Here is a 14875-nt window from a genome sequence, read left to right on the forward strand (position 1 = left end):
TAAAGCTGATGAGAGTGAGTCTTGCGCTCGATAATCAAAAGGCCTGTTTAGTCCCAGGGAGTCAGAACCTGGCATGAGAGAGAGATGGTGTGAGCACCATGGAGGTAGTGGAGGGAGATGAGGGACCGACGTTTAAAGCTGCTTGATAATCAAAAGTCACAGTATGATGGTCTGTTTGTTCCATGGGAGTCAGAAACACAAGGAATTAACACGAGTGCTGTCCCTCTAATGCTTGAGGAAAAGCACTGCTGAGGAAAGCGTTTGAACGTCGGTCTCCGAGTGTCCATCTTTCTAAGATACATCTCTTGAATGCACTCTATATTCACTGTTTGCTTTGCTAGATGCCTTCATAGGGTTATCCTTTTGGGAGGTTGTACAACCCCCGAACATTCAATAACAGAACCTTCAATTAGTATTACCAAATAGATAGTAAAAGCCTGGAGAACCTGCTGAACATCTGAAGAGCTCAGAACTTGAGTTGAGAAATAATTCACTGAGACCAAACATTTGTACACCATCCCGGTCCTCTATTCCCCATCACTGAGATGACCCCTAGGAACTTTTCAATAGATGGGAGTTAAGTCAGGGACTAAGGAGCTAGCAAGATAATCCAACGCATTGCCACCTAACCAATCCCATCACCTTCTCAAAATTCAGAGGCAGCCCAAGTCCAAGAGGACTATCACTAAAATCTCACTTTACCAATATAGTCCATATTAGAACGTACCTTACCCCACATGAACATTTTGTTTCTTTCCATTACATGTCTGCTCAGACCACGGCCTTCCAAAGGGCGTTCATCCACCACAACGCTTTCGAGCAATAGGCGCTATACAGATTTCAAATAGCATAGCATAACATGATCAACCTCATCACTTTAAACACAAGAGGTCATCCCCATGATGTGCCCTCTTCCAAAGGTCTCTGCCCTTCCATTAGTAAAATTATACCAGTCTGTATCCACCTCTTGATGGTGACACCCCAAAAGCACCATTTTGACCAAAGCAAGAACTTGAACTCCTGTGTGCCCTCAAGCCAGGCACCTACTGTTGTCCAGCAATCCTCCTTTGAGCCTCAACCTTTATCAGCAATATCCAGTCTTCTTAAGTTTACATTCTTTAACATTGAAGGAGTTGAACTTTGGATAATTGACTTCTCAGGCGCCTCTGCAGTGTCTAGCTCTGTGTCCTGGTCCAGGATGGAACTGATCAAGATGAGCAGAGAACTTGAGCACCCACTTCCTGATATTTTTCCTCTGCGTTTCCTCAACTAGATTGATTGATTGTAGGTTGGCTGGCCTACAGCGTTTTGAAAGTTTTCGAGACTGGAATAAGGCAGTCATGACATTTTCATGGCATTCAGCCAGCTTCACACTTAACCTGGCTCGGTCACTGTGCACCTCCTTTATGGCCCTTTATGGCCCTTTTTGTTTCAACCACTCAGATGAGTTGCAGGCCATCTGTAATCTATGTCTACCCTGCTCCTTACCCTGCCCTGAGGTCTTCTCCATGACACCTGTGATCCTCCGGCAGGCATGCCACCCTTCCTCGCAGGTCTTTGTGCAGAATGAAGGCAAAGGCTTACACAAGGCATGCATTTGAGGGATCGAATGATAACGACTCCCATTCCATCTGTGCCTGTTCCACTCCTCTATCAGCACACACCCATTGGATTTGGCTACCCTCCAAAAAGACTACAGGGATCACTGCACATCTGTTCCCTCCTCCGGGGTCCACAACCAATCTCTCACCAGGCCCTAACGATCTCTGACTCCACTGTAGGGGATTCCCATCAACTCTGTTGCCACTCTATGACCTCACCGCTCTCCTCCACCAATCCTAATGGACAATGATCATCCGAGGTGGCCGCAAAGGTACCCTCACTACCAGGTCCTGCCGCAGAAGCTTACTGCTACACTCCATTCACCAGCAGATCATGTGGCTCCATCTCAGAAGTCTATATGCTGCTCAGGGTGCTCCTGACCCCTTTAAGAGGCCACAGACATACTTCAACAGTATCCGGTGACACTCTTGAGGGCAGAACTTCCTCTTCAGGTGGCCATTTACTCAGCCAAAGGCTGTGCCTCAAGTATAGTTTTTGTGGTGTGTTGAATACCATCGCTGAAGACTCATAAACTGCAGACATGTATTTCCAACATCTCTGACACCTTGTATGATTTGAAAAAGAGCCACATTATTCCAATAGGCATCTGTAAAAGCATAAATCGTTGTAACATCTGCGGCAAAGATGGAGGTTAGGGTTTCATGGGATATAGAATTACAAATAGTGGAGTAAATATTACTTATATACATTTACCAGTTTTCCATATAGGAAGCAATGTTTGCAATTGTGAAGAGGTGGCGACCATTTTTGATAATGTTATAACTTTCACTAGACACATCTTTATTAATAGCTTTTAGGGGTGTACCGAAATTTCGGCTTTGAGTAAGTATTCATCAGAATTCCAGCTGAAGAACAGATCTTCAGCTTTGGTTTTCACTTAAAGCTGTAAGTGCTTCTTTGATTGTGTGCCTGGAATGATTCATACATGGGAAGTAAACAAAGTCTGCAGTCACTTCCTTGATTAAAAGAAGCCAGAGTAGGTGTGAGAGTCCAAGTGTGTCTGCTCTTCAAGTGCAGGACAGACAAAGCTTTCTTCTGGTGTATTGTCTCTAAAAAGAGAATTCCCTCTAACACTTATTTTGCATTTCAAATGCATTGGGATGTGGCAATAGTTTAGCCAATCAGAACAGGAAACATGTATATTCTTCATAGTCTAATTCATTTTCTGAATAACTATGAGAGTAATATGTAGGTTACTGGCTCCATTCCTACCAGTTTCCAGTCAAAGTACGATAATGACTGATATACGGGCTGCAGAGATTTCCTCCAAGTTCCAATCCTAGGAAAATACTCCAAGAGGTAGTGTGTCTGCAACAAAGAACTGTATGCAGTTGGCACGGCAACAAGGCAACGCAAGTAAAACAGCTCAGCGAGAAGTGTTCCTGCTAAAAGATTACACTTTCTGCATGGCGTGACCAATCGAGGGATTCAGTCACTTCTCCCAAGAGGGGATCCCCTTCCTGTAAGGCTAGGGAGGTGAACCCGCTATGCAACATTCCCCCTAGGGGTGGAGGTAAGCGAGACCTCACAGGGAGAGACTCCCATCTTGGGGATAAGGACTCCTTTTCCCATAAAGAACTCCCTTATTACTATCCCCCAAAAACCTGTACAACAGTATTACCTCACTGAGAACTCACTGAGAACTCAAGAACAACATCAACCTGGTACTGCGAAAAGTAAGAACATGACATGGGAGTAATGAAGAGTGCTTGTCTGTCAAGTACTGACACAAAGATGGCAACAGGAGGCATGTGAATATGGCCTTGACACAAAGGAAGGACTTTTTCTGGGAGCCGGGGAAATCCCAATAATACTCAATAAATAGAGCAGGGCCAAGCGCTCAAGAAATGAAGACCCGGGAGATTGGAACCGGCTGGATCAAGGAGGCTGGGAAACCACAGGAGACAATGCCTTGCTTGTCGGAAAGCAGATACGGAGAAGAAGGGACAGCAGTACACTGCCTGAACAGAGCAGAGGAAACCCATAAGAGTTCCAGGAGGGATGCTCAAGAGAGGCCAGTGAAGAAGAGCCCTGCTGGTGTCATGCCTGGTAGGCAATACGCTAGTAAGAGACCTGAGGAGGTCTTTTCATTGGGTAGAGTACCCAATTTAAAGCCCAAAGGAGGGAGGTGGTGGTGTGGAACGGAGCACAGCCAAAGAAGAGTGAAGTATGTCGAAAGAGGGACACGGGAGAAACCGAAGAATCATCCTGACCAACCACAGAGAAGAGAAAGAGAACGTCCACCTGGTGACGTAGAACCCCTTCAATACAGTTTCAGGGGAGAACGGGACACGCGGGAACAGAGGCATAAAGAGTGAAGGTCACTCAGGGATCCTGCATCCTCGTCTCAGTAATTGACAAAACCGTATACAGAGTGAAGGTCATTCGAGAATCCTGCATCTTTGTCCCAGTAATTGGCAAAGCCATATGAAGAGTGAAGATCACTCAAGGACATTGCATTCTTGTCCCAGTGATTGGCAAAAGTGTATGAAGAGCGAAGATCATGTGCTCATATACACTGTCTTTATCAAATATAGATGCTTAGGGTTGGACATGCACATGAATCTCCTACCGCCCGCCCCAAGAAATTGATTTTACCTGACAACCTGCTTCTCGATATGAGCCGCACGTTTCAAGTTTGCGGTGAGACTTATCCCCAAGTAGTCCAAAAACATGACTCTCTGGAATACTACACCCTTTGTACGGATTGATACCATTTTTGGGTTCTTCCTGCTCAGATGGCAAGATGACTGCCGACCTGGTAGCATTAACCTTCAGATACAATGATGTCCTGAAGTCTGTGTACGCTGTGACAAGGCCCTGCAGAGGTCTTGGTGTGCGTGCAATCAGGACTGTTTCATCAGCGTATGTCAAGGCTGGGTATGGCTTCCCATTGATTCGAGGCACATCAATGGTGACTTGTATCAGGGCCTTCCTTAACCCATTGATGCACAGAGAGGGCAAGACAGGAGCCATTACACATCCCTATCGTACTCCTGCCTGCACCTGAAAGTAAGCAGTGCAATGGCCGTCGGAACCACTACTCACACAGGCCTGGGTGCTTTTATTCAAACCAATCAACAAGTCTGTTATCCCCACTAGGCAACCCTGTAACCCAAGAACAGCCCACATCTTCTTCCTATTAACCTTATCAAAAGCTGTGCTTGGGTCCATGAATGCAAGATAGATAGGTTTGCACCTCTGATAGAGTGAGTTGCCCAAAATCAAATAAAGATTTAGAATGTCCTCACTTGTTCCTAGTCATGGACAAACACCCAATTGAATCTCATCGAGAGTACCGCTGATGATAATTCAAGATTTGATTTTCCCCAGCACGGCCCTTCCAAAGATCTTAGAGAGAGAGTCAAGGAGTTTGATTGGTCTATACGAGGACAGAATGTTTCTTGGACCCTTTTTGAAGATGGGTTGGATTATTGCCTCCCCCCATGATGCCCTGTTTCTACGAGCAATGTTGGTCATCTCTCTCTGGCAGCCTGCCGTCCGTTTCCTGCATAGGTGGTCAAAATCATCCAGAACCTTGTTTCCCACCCGAGGAACAGCCATCTCCTCTATCATGTGGGTAAGGAACCGTGCAGCTGTATTATAGAGACTCTGCAGCAGATACCATTCTGTATCTGTACCATTGTGTATTGTCCGAGCGCCACCTTATTGTATGCTTGGTGCCTTCCAATACATTTTCCCCGATGTGCCGGATGATGCTATTCTCCTGCAGTTTATCAATCACGAGTTCCAGCACCAAAGGATGGTGATCGCTCAACTCATCCTCCAGAACATGAAAATCCTTGATCATGTTCCAAAAACGTATTTAGGGGCAGCAATAGTCAATGGTTGAGCTTCAATTGGTTCCTGTAAAAGTTGCATTTCCCGGTCTATCACCCTTGGTCGGGCCTTTGATTTTTCTCAGCCCCCATTCATACCACCAGGATATTAGCCTAAGCCTATCACCACATGTTCCTGGATCCATCATGTCTTGTTCTTGCACTCCCCGATCCGCTGCTCCTTTCTAGTAAGTGTGGTGGGGGTTCGCTGCCACATTTGACATTGAAATCCCCCGCCAAAAGGACCATATGTGTTCCCTGATCCAGGTCACCAGTGTAACCATTGAAGAGTTGCTTAAGTTGGGTTAGGCACTGCCCCTTGTTGGATTTGTGTGGGCTATTATAAAGGTTAACCAGGACTATGCTCATGTTGGCATCCAGGCTAGCCTTTACCACCTGCAAGCAATGATATTCTACATTTAATTCAACATGATCACATTTGTACACGGATTTGACATAACTACCATTCCCCCGAATGACCAACCCTGTGTGTTCTTTAGTGCTGGGATCTTGAATGATTGAAAGCCATCCAAGAACAATGTATCTTGTGCCCATGTCTGCTGCAGGAAAACAAATTCAAACCACTGCATCAGGTATCTTATATCCTCCCTCTCACACTTTGACTTAGCCCCTCCTATGTTCCATGATAATAAAGAGACAGTGGCCCCCTTCAATGGGTCCCGCCGCTGAGTAACCGGCTGGTTTGATATATGGAATGTGCGCTCTCAGGTTAGAACATGGCGTCCCTTCTTCGCACAGACCCAATTTCCCAGCCGTATTCAGCCTCTTCTCCATGGAGCCCTGCTCACCTACAGCTGCTTTTGTGGCTGGATCTGTTTCACAAATGCATAGACTTTCCTCCTGCCAGTTGAGATACTTGATAGTTCACAAAGCTACCCTGCCTAAGTATCTGCTCTAGCTCTGGTCTTGTCAGGTCAATGATTAGGCGGTCATTGTCAACTGGTTTTCCTTTCTGCCCCCCCCCCGACACCCCCACCCTCTCAGTCGGTCGTTGCAACTCATCTAGAGTGCGACCTTCTACATGCCAAGAGTACCAAGAATCATGCAGATGGCATATTTCTGCCTTTTTATCCTCGAACACCTCTATCCCCTTCATTGCTAATGCATCTCTACAGTTTGGTATACACATGCAAAAATGTACAGAACATACAGTCTGATAAGATACAAATGTTCAAAAACAGATTAAACGAGATATCACTCACACCCAATGCTCTTTTGTAGCCATGTTTGTTACCATGCGTAAGGCCCTTGAAACAACAAATACGGTTCATGTTTCTCCATCCTGCCAAGGGGTCCAGAATATCCTCATTGTTAACTCTTTTCTTTATATTAAAGCAGTTAGATTCCTGCTGTGCGAGTTGAGTTTTGGGGACTGTCCCTGGTTGGGCTGGCCTTGTGCATTTTCTTGCATGCGTTACTTGTTGCCGAATTGCTGTGTTAATCGCCCCTTCTGTTCTTCTAGAGTGCTCTAAGGCATTAGCCTTACCTTTCTCCTTTTCGTTTGAGAGTTTAATCTCTGTGTTTACTCCTACTTCCTTCATCCCCTTTGGTTTGTCCTGCACCCTCCACTGTTTCTGTCATTGCTGCTGCCACTGCTTGGAGGTGGGTATGCATCAATGTTATCACACCCCATCTGGAACCCGCTGGCAGCAGTACTATCTCCTTCGAGCATAGTTGTCATGCATTTAGCCAGGGTGCTGATGACTCCCAAGCATATGTCCAACTTTTCAGCATCCCTTTCTGACCTATCCAGGAGCTGTCTATATACATTTTTCAGCTCCACGTATGCATCAGAGAGTCTATTTATATGCCTCGTGAAGTATAACATGTTCTCCATGTTTATATTCATGCTCGGTTCTTTGTGCGGTTCGTCTCAAAGGATTAGTTGTGATCCTGGTCAGCTGCCAAAACAGCCGCAAATGTCTCTGGTCTTCAGTCCGGGCGCCTACACTCCAGCCAGCCAGCGAGGGAGGGGCTAGAGGAAAGTACCTCTCAGGCATGTCAGAGCTGTCAAGACATGCCAAGCCACACTGCAGCGGGTGGCAAACCTTACAAAACTAGAAGCCACTTCCGACGTTATGATTATTCAATTCTGCCATGCTCAGATCAAAAACCAGAGGGTGTTTCACTGCCTAAACCCCAGGGATTCCTTACTCAGGTGGCCCTGGCACGGCCATCACCTTTGGATCCAGACCGTGGGGGTGGACAAGTGCGAGAGGATCACCTGGGTGAGGAGTCCTCGGGTATTGGGGGAGAAACGCCTGATGGCGAGACATGGTATGCCACTTTCCAAATACCCTGTCCCATCCTATTTTATAGGAAATTCCAACTTCCCAGATCCCCCCCCATTTCCTACAAAATCACTGAGCCAAGGAAGAGGAGGTCTGAGGCTAACAGGAGTACCATCCTTGCAATACATTGGGCATGTTTCACTAATAAGATCAGGCGGGGTCAGGCACTTGATCTTAATTACATACACCTGGTACCTATTAGCTCTCCCCACATGGTTAAATGGTGGAACACTGAGAAACACTCTGAGCAAGGCGATGCACGAGAAGGAGCAGTTCTTCCAGGGTGACGGTGAACCAGGCGGAGCAGAGCGACATGCCGAGGGATGGAACCGAGGTACAGAGAAACCTTGGACACCCCAGTGAGAAATTGTTAGCTCTGAAGGTCCTTGAAGGTTGTACAAGGAAACCCAGCCAGAGAGAAGAGACAAACCTCTTTTGTGTTTTAAGGATACCAGCCACCCTCCCTTGTGAACGGCAGAGTCGGGGAGGTGCAGCGGCAGTTGTGGTATCAGCCTTGACTTCAGGATCAAAGCCGCGAAAGATGAAAAAAGAATTAACACAGCCTGTTGATGAAAGCAATGAAAGTCTGGTCTGTGTTAAATGAAAGTTGACGGCAAAAGTATATGATGAATGAAGGTTGTGCGTGTGCCGATAAGACGCAAGAGAAATCAAAGCATTGTAAAGAACTGTAAATGAAAGATACAAAGTAACAGAGTGGTCTGGCGAAAGAAAATTGCCCAATCGAAAGTCTCTGTGAAATGTCTGATGCTGTAGAAGGGACGGGAAGAGAAAGAAATTGAGACACAAGATTTGAACTGTTAGGTTTAATCCCAGCAGAGGGAAACCTGGAAGTGAGGGCTGCCTTTAAACTGTTAGGTTTGATCCCAACAGAGGGAAACCTGGATGTGAGATATATATTTGAACTTTTAAATAAGTACTGTGCTTGAAACTACATTTACCAAGAGGCCTTGGTGTAGGAGAGAAAAAGTGACATTTCAAGTCGAAGTGGTCATGCAAAGGTTATAGCAAAATACTTGCAGTTTCAAAAGTCTTCGACAGCAGAAGGAGAGATAATGGAGGATTGAGCCCGATGGAGGGGAGCCTAAAAGGTGTGATTGATGCTTGGGGAAGGGAACCCAACCAATTGTGATTGAAAGGTTTGAGCCTGGCAGAGAGAAACCTGTACTAAACTGTGGTAACCAGAAAGAAACAAACTTTTGTTGAACTGTATCCTTTAGTAGACTTTAGTAGACTTTTTGTGGAAGGCCAAGTGGGCCCTGGCCCTGGTCGACACACCAAACTGCATCCTTGTGACCAAAGCCAGAGTGTGTTGTGACCAAAGCCAGAGTGTGTCGCAAGGTCCAAGTGTGCCACCTTACCCCGTGCTACAAAACATGGAGAAGGGAGTTTACTCAGCCATACTGATATTTCTTTTGAACACTGATTTTCTTTTTTGCATTACATATTCCCTTTACACATTTATGGTATTAGAAAGAGGGCAGGCAGTAGGTTTATTAGTATAGGCCATTTTATTTTGACTAAGGACTGACTAGGACTGTATTATGTTTTTGTATGATGGTCGAGAATAAAGGTTTTGAAAATTGCAGCTCTTGTGTCAGTGTCTACTTGTGATACTGTGCTTCCGTAACATACCACAACAAACTACAAGTGCTATTCTGCACAGAAAACACAGAAAATAACTAGCTGTTAATAAAAAGAAATTAACCAAATATATACACCTTCTCCTCTAAGCACCACATGTAGAAAGCATAGCTTAAGTATCACAAAAGTGTACTCAGGAGCACTTAAGCAGTCAGTGCTAACTGATGTAATCACTCCTTTTGTGTTTCAGCGCCCTGCTGTAGCCAGAAAGCAAAAGATAGGCTGCATCAAAGTCAACATTTTAAAGTATAAGTGGGTGCATCCAAGTCACAAGCGGTATCTACCTTTGGGCAAGTCTTTGGTACTTTGTCCTTGCCCAACAAGTGACACCTATGAATGCCCAAAAAGTCAAACTGCCCTGCTATTGAAATGTTTTAATGATTATGATTTTTATACTTCACAAAATCACTTCTTTGAGATTGTCATCAATGAACTTTGTGATGGCATCTTTGATGTCATGGGTGTTAGTCTTTGCAGTGCACAGTGGTGGCGCGAGTTATGCTTGCTTAGCTTACCATAACTGGGGAATTTCAGAGGGGTTTCGGTTTTACCTATAATCATAACGTCCCTGTAACAACGTTTTTCCATTGAATTTCATAGTTTTTCGCTAGTGCAACTTAACCATAACGTCCATTTAACCCTTTAAGTGACATGGGTATTTCTCCCCAGTGCCAGGGCCTTTTTTGGTGATTTTGGTATGTAGCCATTCAATGGCTTGTAACTTTTTTGTTACATGAGATATCTCGGCCACATTAGGCTCCTTTTTTCCCCACATGTAGGCGATCGTAACGCCACCCAGGAATCCCAGGTTGCTGTAGGGGGGTGAGAGAAAATAAGGAAAAAGTGTGAAAATTTTGGGTTTTTTCAAAAAATGCCAAATAAAATGATGTACAAAGAAGCCTGTGGTTTTTTCCTTGTAAGAGCTAGCAACAAATGGTTTGCTGTGCTGAGTTCCCCAATGTGTTGGCTTTCAGGAACAGGTTGAGTGGAGATGGAAAAAAAATATTTTGATGTGGTTATCAACCGTTTTGTGAGAGGTAGGCGATTTTTGCCATTTTTGCCAATTGGACATGCATGGACGGAATGGAAGAAAAGGGCAGGGACAGAAAGGCATATATTTCTGAAAAGTAGACAAAATTCGTAGTTTAGGAAGGGGTGATTTGCATAGGTCAGGCAACAACTAGGTTGGGGAAACTGCCATCGAATGGGGGAAAAGCGGGAAAATGACTGAAAAAAAAGGTATGTGTTGGACATGGTTGGCTTGGTACGGCAATGGCTTCTATGAATTTAGAGAAAAGCAACGCTCCGCTACATTCCCCCGACTCTTGCAGTTAGGAGAGCATACCATTTTTGTAGTGTTTTTACAAAACACATGCAATACCACAAGCCAAACATTGAGCCATGGTACACAGGAGTTTTACGCTCACGGCCTGACCAGGCGCACTTAGCATGTGTAAATTGGGAAAACCAATGTGGTGAGGAACGGCAGCCATACATTTTTTGAAAGAGCACAGGCAGACCTTTTCAAGGGTAGGTGACTTGTGCAGGTTACAAAAGTGTATGGAGGCTAAAGCAGCGACTAAATGTAGGTCACATTTGGGAAAAGAAAGGGTTGTGAGACAAAGGGCACCAGCAAATGGGTCAAAACGTTATGAAAACCACACAAACACAACACATGGCCTACCGTCCCGCGTTCCCAAAGGTGTCCCGATGAAAACGGTACCCCACATGTGTGGGTGCACCTACCTGGCCGCCAAGAGGAAAGCCTAAAACATAAGTAACCCCAAGTCTGTTTTCAGAGTGAAATCTCAGACATTCTGCCGACCGGCACAACGTACATATATGGGCCTCGGGTGTCCAAGCCACCTAGGAAAACAGGGAATCCCATGCATTTCCGAAAAGAGGACACCCGTGGGAATCCGCAGAGGTATGATTTGCGCACATCGCCCCAGAATTTTTTACCCAGACAGCCCCGCAAAGTCCGAAATGTCGGGAAAAAAACACTTTTTCTGCACATTTCGCTCGACGCACCCAACAAAACACGCTCCCAACAACACATGGCCTACCGTCACGTGTTCCCACAGGTGTCCCGATGAAAACGGTACCTCACATGTGTGGGTGCACCTACCTGGCCGCCAAGGGGAAAGCCTAAAACACAAGTAACCCCAAGTCTGTTTTCAGAGGGAAATCTCAGACATTCTGCCGGCCGGCACAACGTACAGATATGGGCCTCGGGTGTCCAAGCCACCAAGGAAAACAGGGAACCCCATGCATTTCCGAAAAGAGGACACCCGTGGGAATCCGCAGAGGTATGATTTACGCACATCGCCCCAGAAATTTTTACCCAGAGACCCCTGCAAAGTCCGAAATTTGGGGGAAAAAAAGCATTTTCCGCACATTTCGCTTGACGCACCCATCGAAACACGCCCCCAACAACACATGGCCTACCGTCACGCGTTCCCACAGGTGTCCCGATGAAAACGGTACCTCACATGTGTGGGTGCACCTACCTGGCCGCCAAGGGGAAAGCCTAAAACACAAGTAACCCCAAGTCTGTTTTCAGAGGGAAATCTCAGACATTCTGTCGACCGGCACAACGTACAGATATGGGCCTCGGGTGTCCAAGCCACCAAGGAAAACGGGGAACCCCATGCATTTTCGAAAAGAGGACACCCATGGGAATCCGCAGAGGTATGATTTATGCACATCGCCCCAGAATTTTTTACCCAGACACCCCTACAAAGTCCGAAATTTGGGGAGAAAAATGCATTTTCCGCACATTTCGCTTGACGCACCCATCAAAACACGCCCCCAACAACACATGGCCTACCGTCACGCGTTCCCACAGGTGTCCCGATGAAAACGGTACCTCACATGTGTGGGTGCACCTACCTGGCCGCCAAGGGGAAAGCCTAAAACACAAGTAACCCCAAGTCTGTTTTCAGAGGGAAATCTCAGACATTCTGCCGACCGGCACAACGTACAGATATGGGCCTCGGGCGTCCAAGCCACCGAGGAAAACAGGGAACCCCATGCATTTCCAAAAAGAGGACACCCGTGGGAATCCGCAGAGGTATGATTTGCGCACATCACCCCAGAATTTTTTACCCAGACACCCCTGCAAAGTCCGAAATTTGGGGAAAAAAACGCATTTTCCACACATTTTGCACGACGCACCCATCGAAACACGCCCCCAACAACACATGGCCTACCGTCACGCGTTCCCACAGGTGTCCCGATGAAAACGGTACCTCACATGTGTGGGTGCACCTACCTGGCCGCCAAGGGGAAAGCCTAAAACACAAGTAACCCCAAGTCTGTTTTCAGAGTGAAATCTCAGACATTCTGCCGACGGGCACAACGTACAGATATGGGCCTCGGGTGTCCAAGCCACCGAGGAAAACAGGGAACCCCATGCATTTCCGAAAAGAGGACACCTGTGGGAATCCGCAGAGGTATGATTTGCGCACATCGCCCCAGAATTTTTTACCCAGACACCGCTGCAAAGTCAAAAATTTGGGGAAAAAAACACATTTTCCGCACATTTTGCTTGACTCACCCATCTAAACACGCCCCCAACAACACATGGCCTACCGTCACGCATTCCCACAGGTGTCCCGATGAAAACAGTACCTCACATGTGTGGGTGCACCTACCTGGCCGCCAAGGGGAAAGCCTAAAACACAAGTAACCCCAAGTCTGTTTTCAGAGGGAAATCTCAGACATTCTGCCGACCGGCACAACGTACAGATATGGGCCTCGGGTGTCCAAGCCACCAAGGAAAACGGGGAACCCCATGCATTTTCGAAAATAGGACACCCGTGGGAATCCGCAGAGGTATGATTTGCGCACATCGCCCCAGAATTTTTTACCCAGACACCCCCGCAAAGTCCGAAATTTGGGGAAAAAAACGCATTTTCCGCACATTTCGATTGACGCACCCATCGAAACACACCCCCAACAACACATGGCCTACCGTCACGCGTTCCCACAGGTGTCCCGATGAAAACGGTACCTCACATGTGTGGGTGCACCTACCTGGCCGCCAAGGGGAAAGCCTAAAACACAAGTAACCCCAAGTCTGTTTTCTGAGGGAAATCTCAGACATTCTGCCGACCGGCTCAATGTACAGAATTGGGCCTCGGGTGTCCAAGCCACCGAGAAAAACAGGGAACCCCATGCATTTCCGAAAAGAGGACACCCGTGGGAATCCGCAGAGGTATGATTTGCGCACATCGCCCCAGAATTTTTTACCCAGACAGCCCTGCAAAGTCCGAAATGTGGGGAAAAAAACGATTTTTCCGCACATTTCGCTCGACGCACCCATCGAAACACGCCCCCAACAACACATGGCCTACCGTCACGTGTTCCCACAGGTGTCCCGATGAAAACGGTACCTCACATGTGTGGGTGCACCTACCTGGCCGCCAAGGGGAAAGCCTAAAACACAAGTAACCCCAAGTCTGTTTTCAGAGGGAAATCTCAGACATTCTGCCGACCGGCACAACGTACAGATATGGGCATCGGGTGTTCACGCCACCGAGGAAAACAGGGAACCCCATGCATTTCCGAAAAGAGGACACCCATGGGAATCCGCAGAGGTATGATTTGTGCACATCGCCCCAGAATTTTTTACCCAGACACCCCTACAATGTCCGAAATTTGGGGAAAAAAACGCATTTTCCGCACATTTCGCTTGACGCACCCATCAAAACACGCCCCCAACAACACATGGCCTACCGTCACGCGTTCCCACAGGTGTCCCGATGAAAATGGTACCTCGCATGTGTGGGTGCACCTACCTGGCCGCCAAGGGGAAAGCCTAAAACACAAGTAACCCCAAGTCTGTTTTCAGAGGGAAATCTCAGACATTCTATCGACCGGCACAACGTACAGATATGGGCCTCGGGTGTCCAAGCCACCAAGGAAAACGGGGAACCCCATGCATTTTCGAAAAGAGGACACCCGTGGGAATCCGCAGAGGTATGATTTGCGCACATCGGCCCAAAATCTTTTACCCAGACACCCCAGCAAAGTCCGAAATTTGGGGAAAAAAACACTTTTTCCGCACATTTCGCTTGACGCACCCATCGAAACACGCCCACAACAACACATGGCCTACCGTCACGCGTTCCCACAGGTGTCCCGATGAAAACGGTACCTCACATGTGTGGGTGCACCTACCTGGCCGCCAAGGGGAAAGCCTAAAACACAAGTAACCCCAAGTCTGTTTTCAGAGGGAAATCTCAGACATTCTGCCGACCGGCACAACGTACAGATATGGGCCTCGGTTGTCCAAGCCACCGAGGAAAACAGGGAACCCCATGCATTTCGGAAAAGAGGACACCCGTGGGAATCCGCAGACGTATGATTTGCGCACATCGCCCCAGAATTTTTTACCCAGACACCCCTGCAAAGTCCGAAATTTGGGGAAAAAAA

The 14875-nt window shown here is 47.0% G+C and overlaps 1 protein-coding gene across 1 annotated transcript in view; it reads left to right on the forward strand.

Moving 5' to 3' along the window:
- The window catches only part of LOC138510689 (vomeronasal type-2 receptor 26-like), a 338579-nt gene that overhangs the window by 175315 nt on the left and 148389 nt on the right, over positions 1–14875 (forward strand). The window lies entirely within an intron of this gene.

This window comes from Ambystoma mexicanum, chromosome 6p, assembly GCF_040938575.1.
Source record: "Ambystoma mexicanum isolate Mex_15411 chromosome 6p, UKY_AmexF1_1, whole genome shotgun sequence".
NCBI lineage: Eukaryota > Metazoa > Chordata > Amphibia > Caudata > Ambystomatidae > Ambystoma > Ambystoma mexicanum.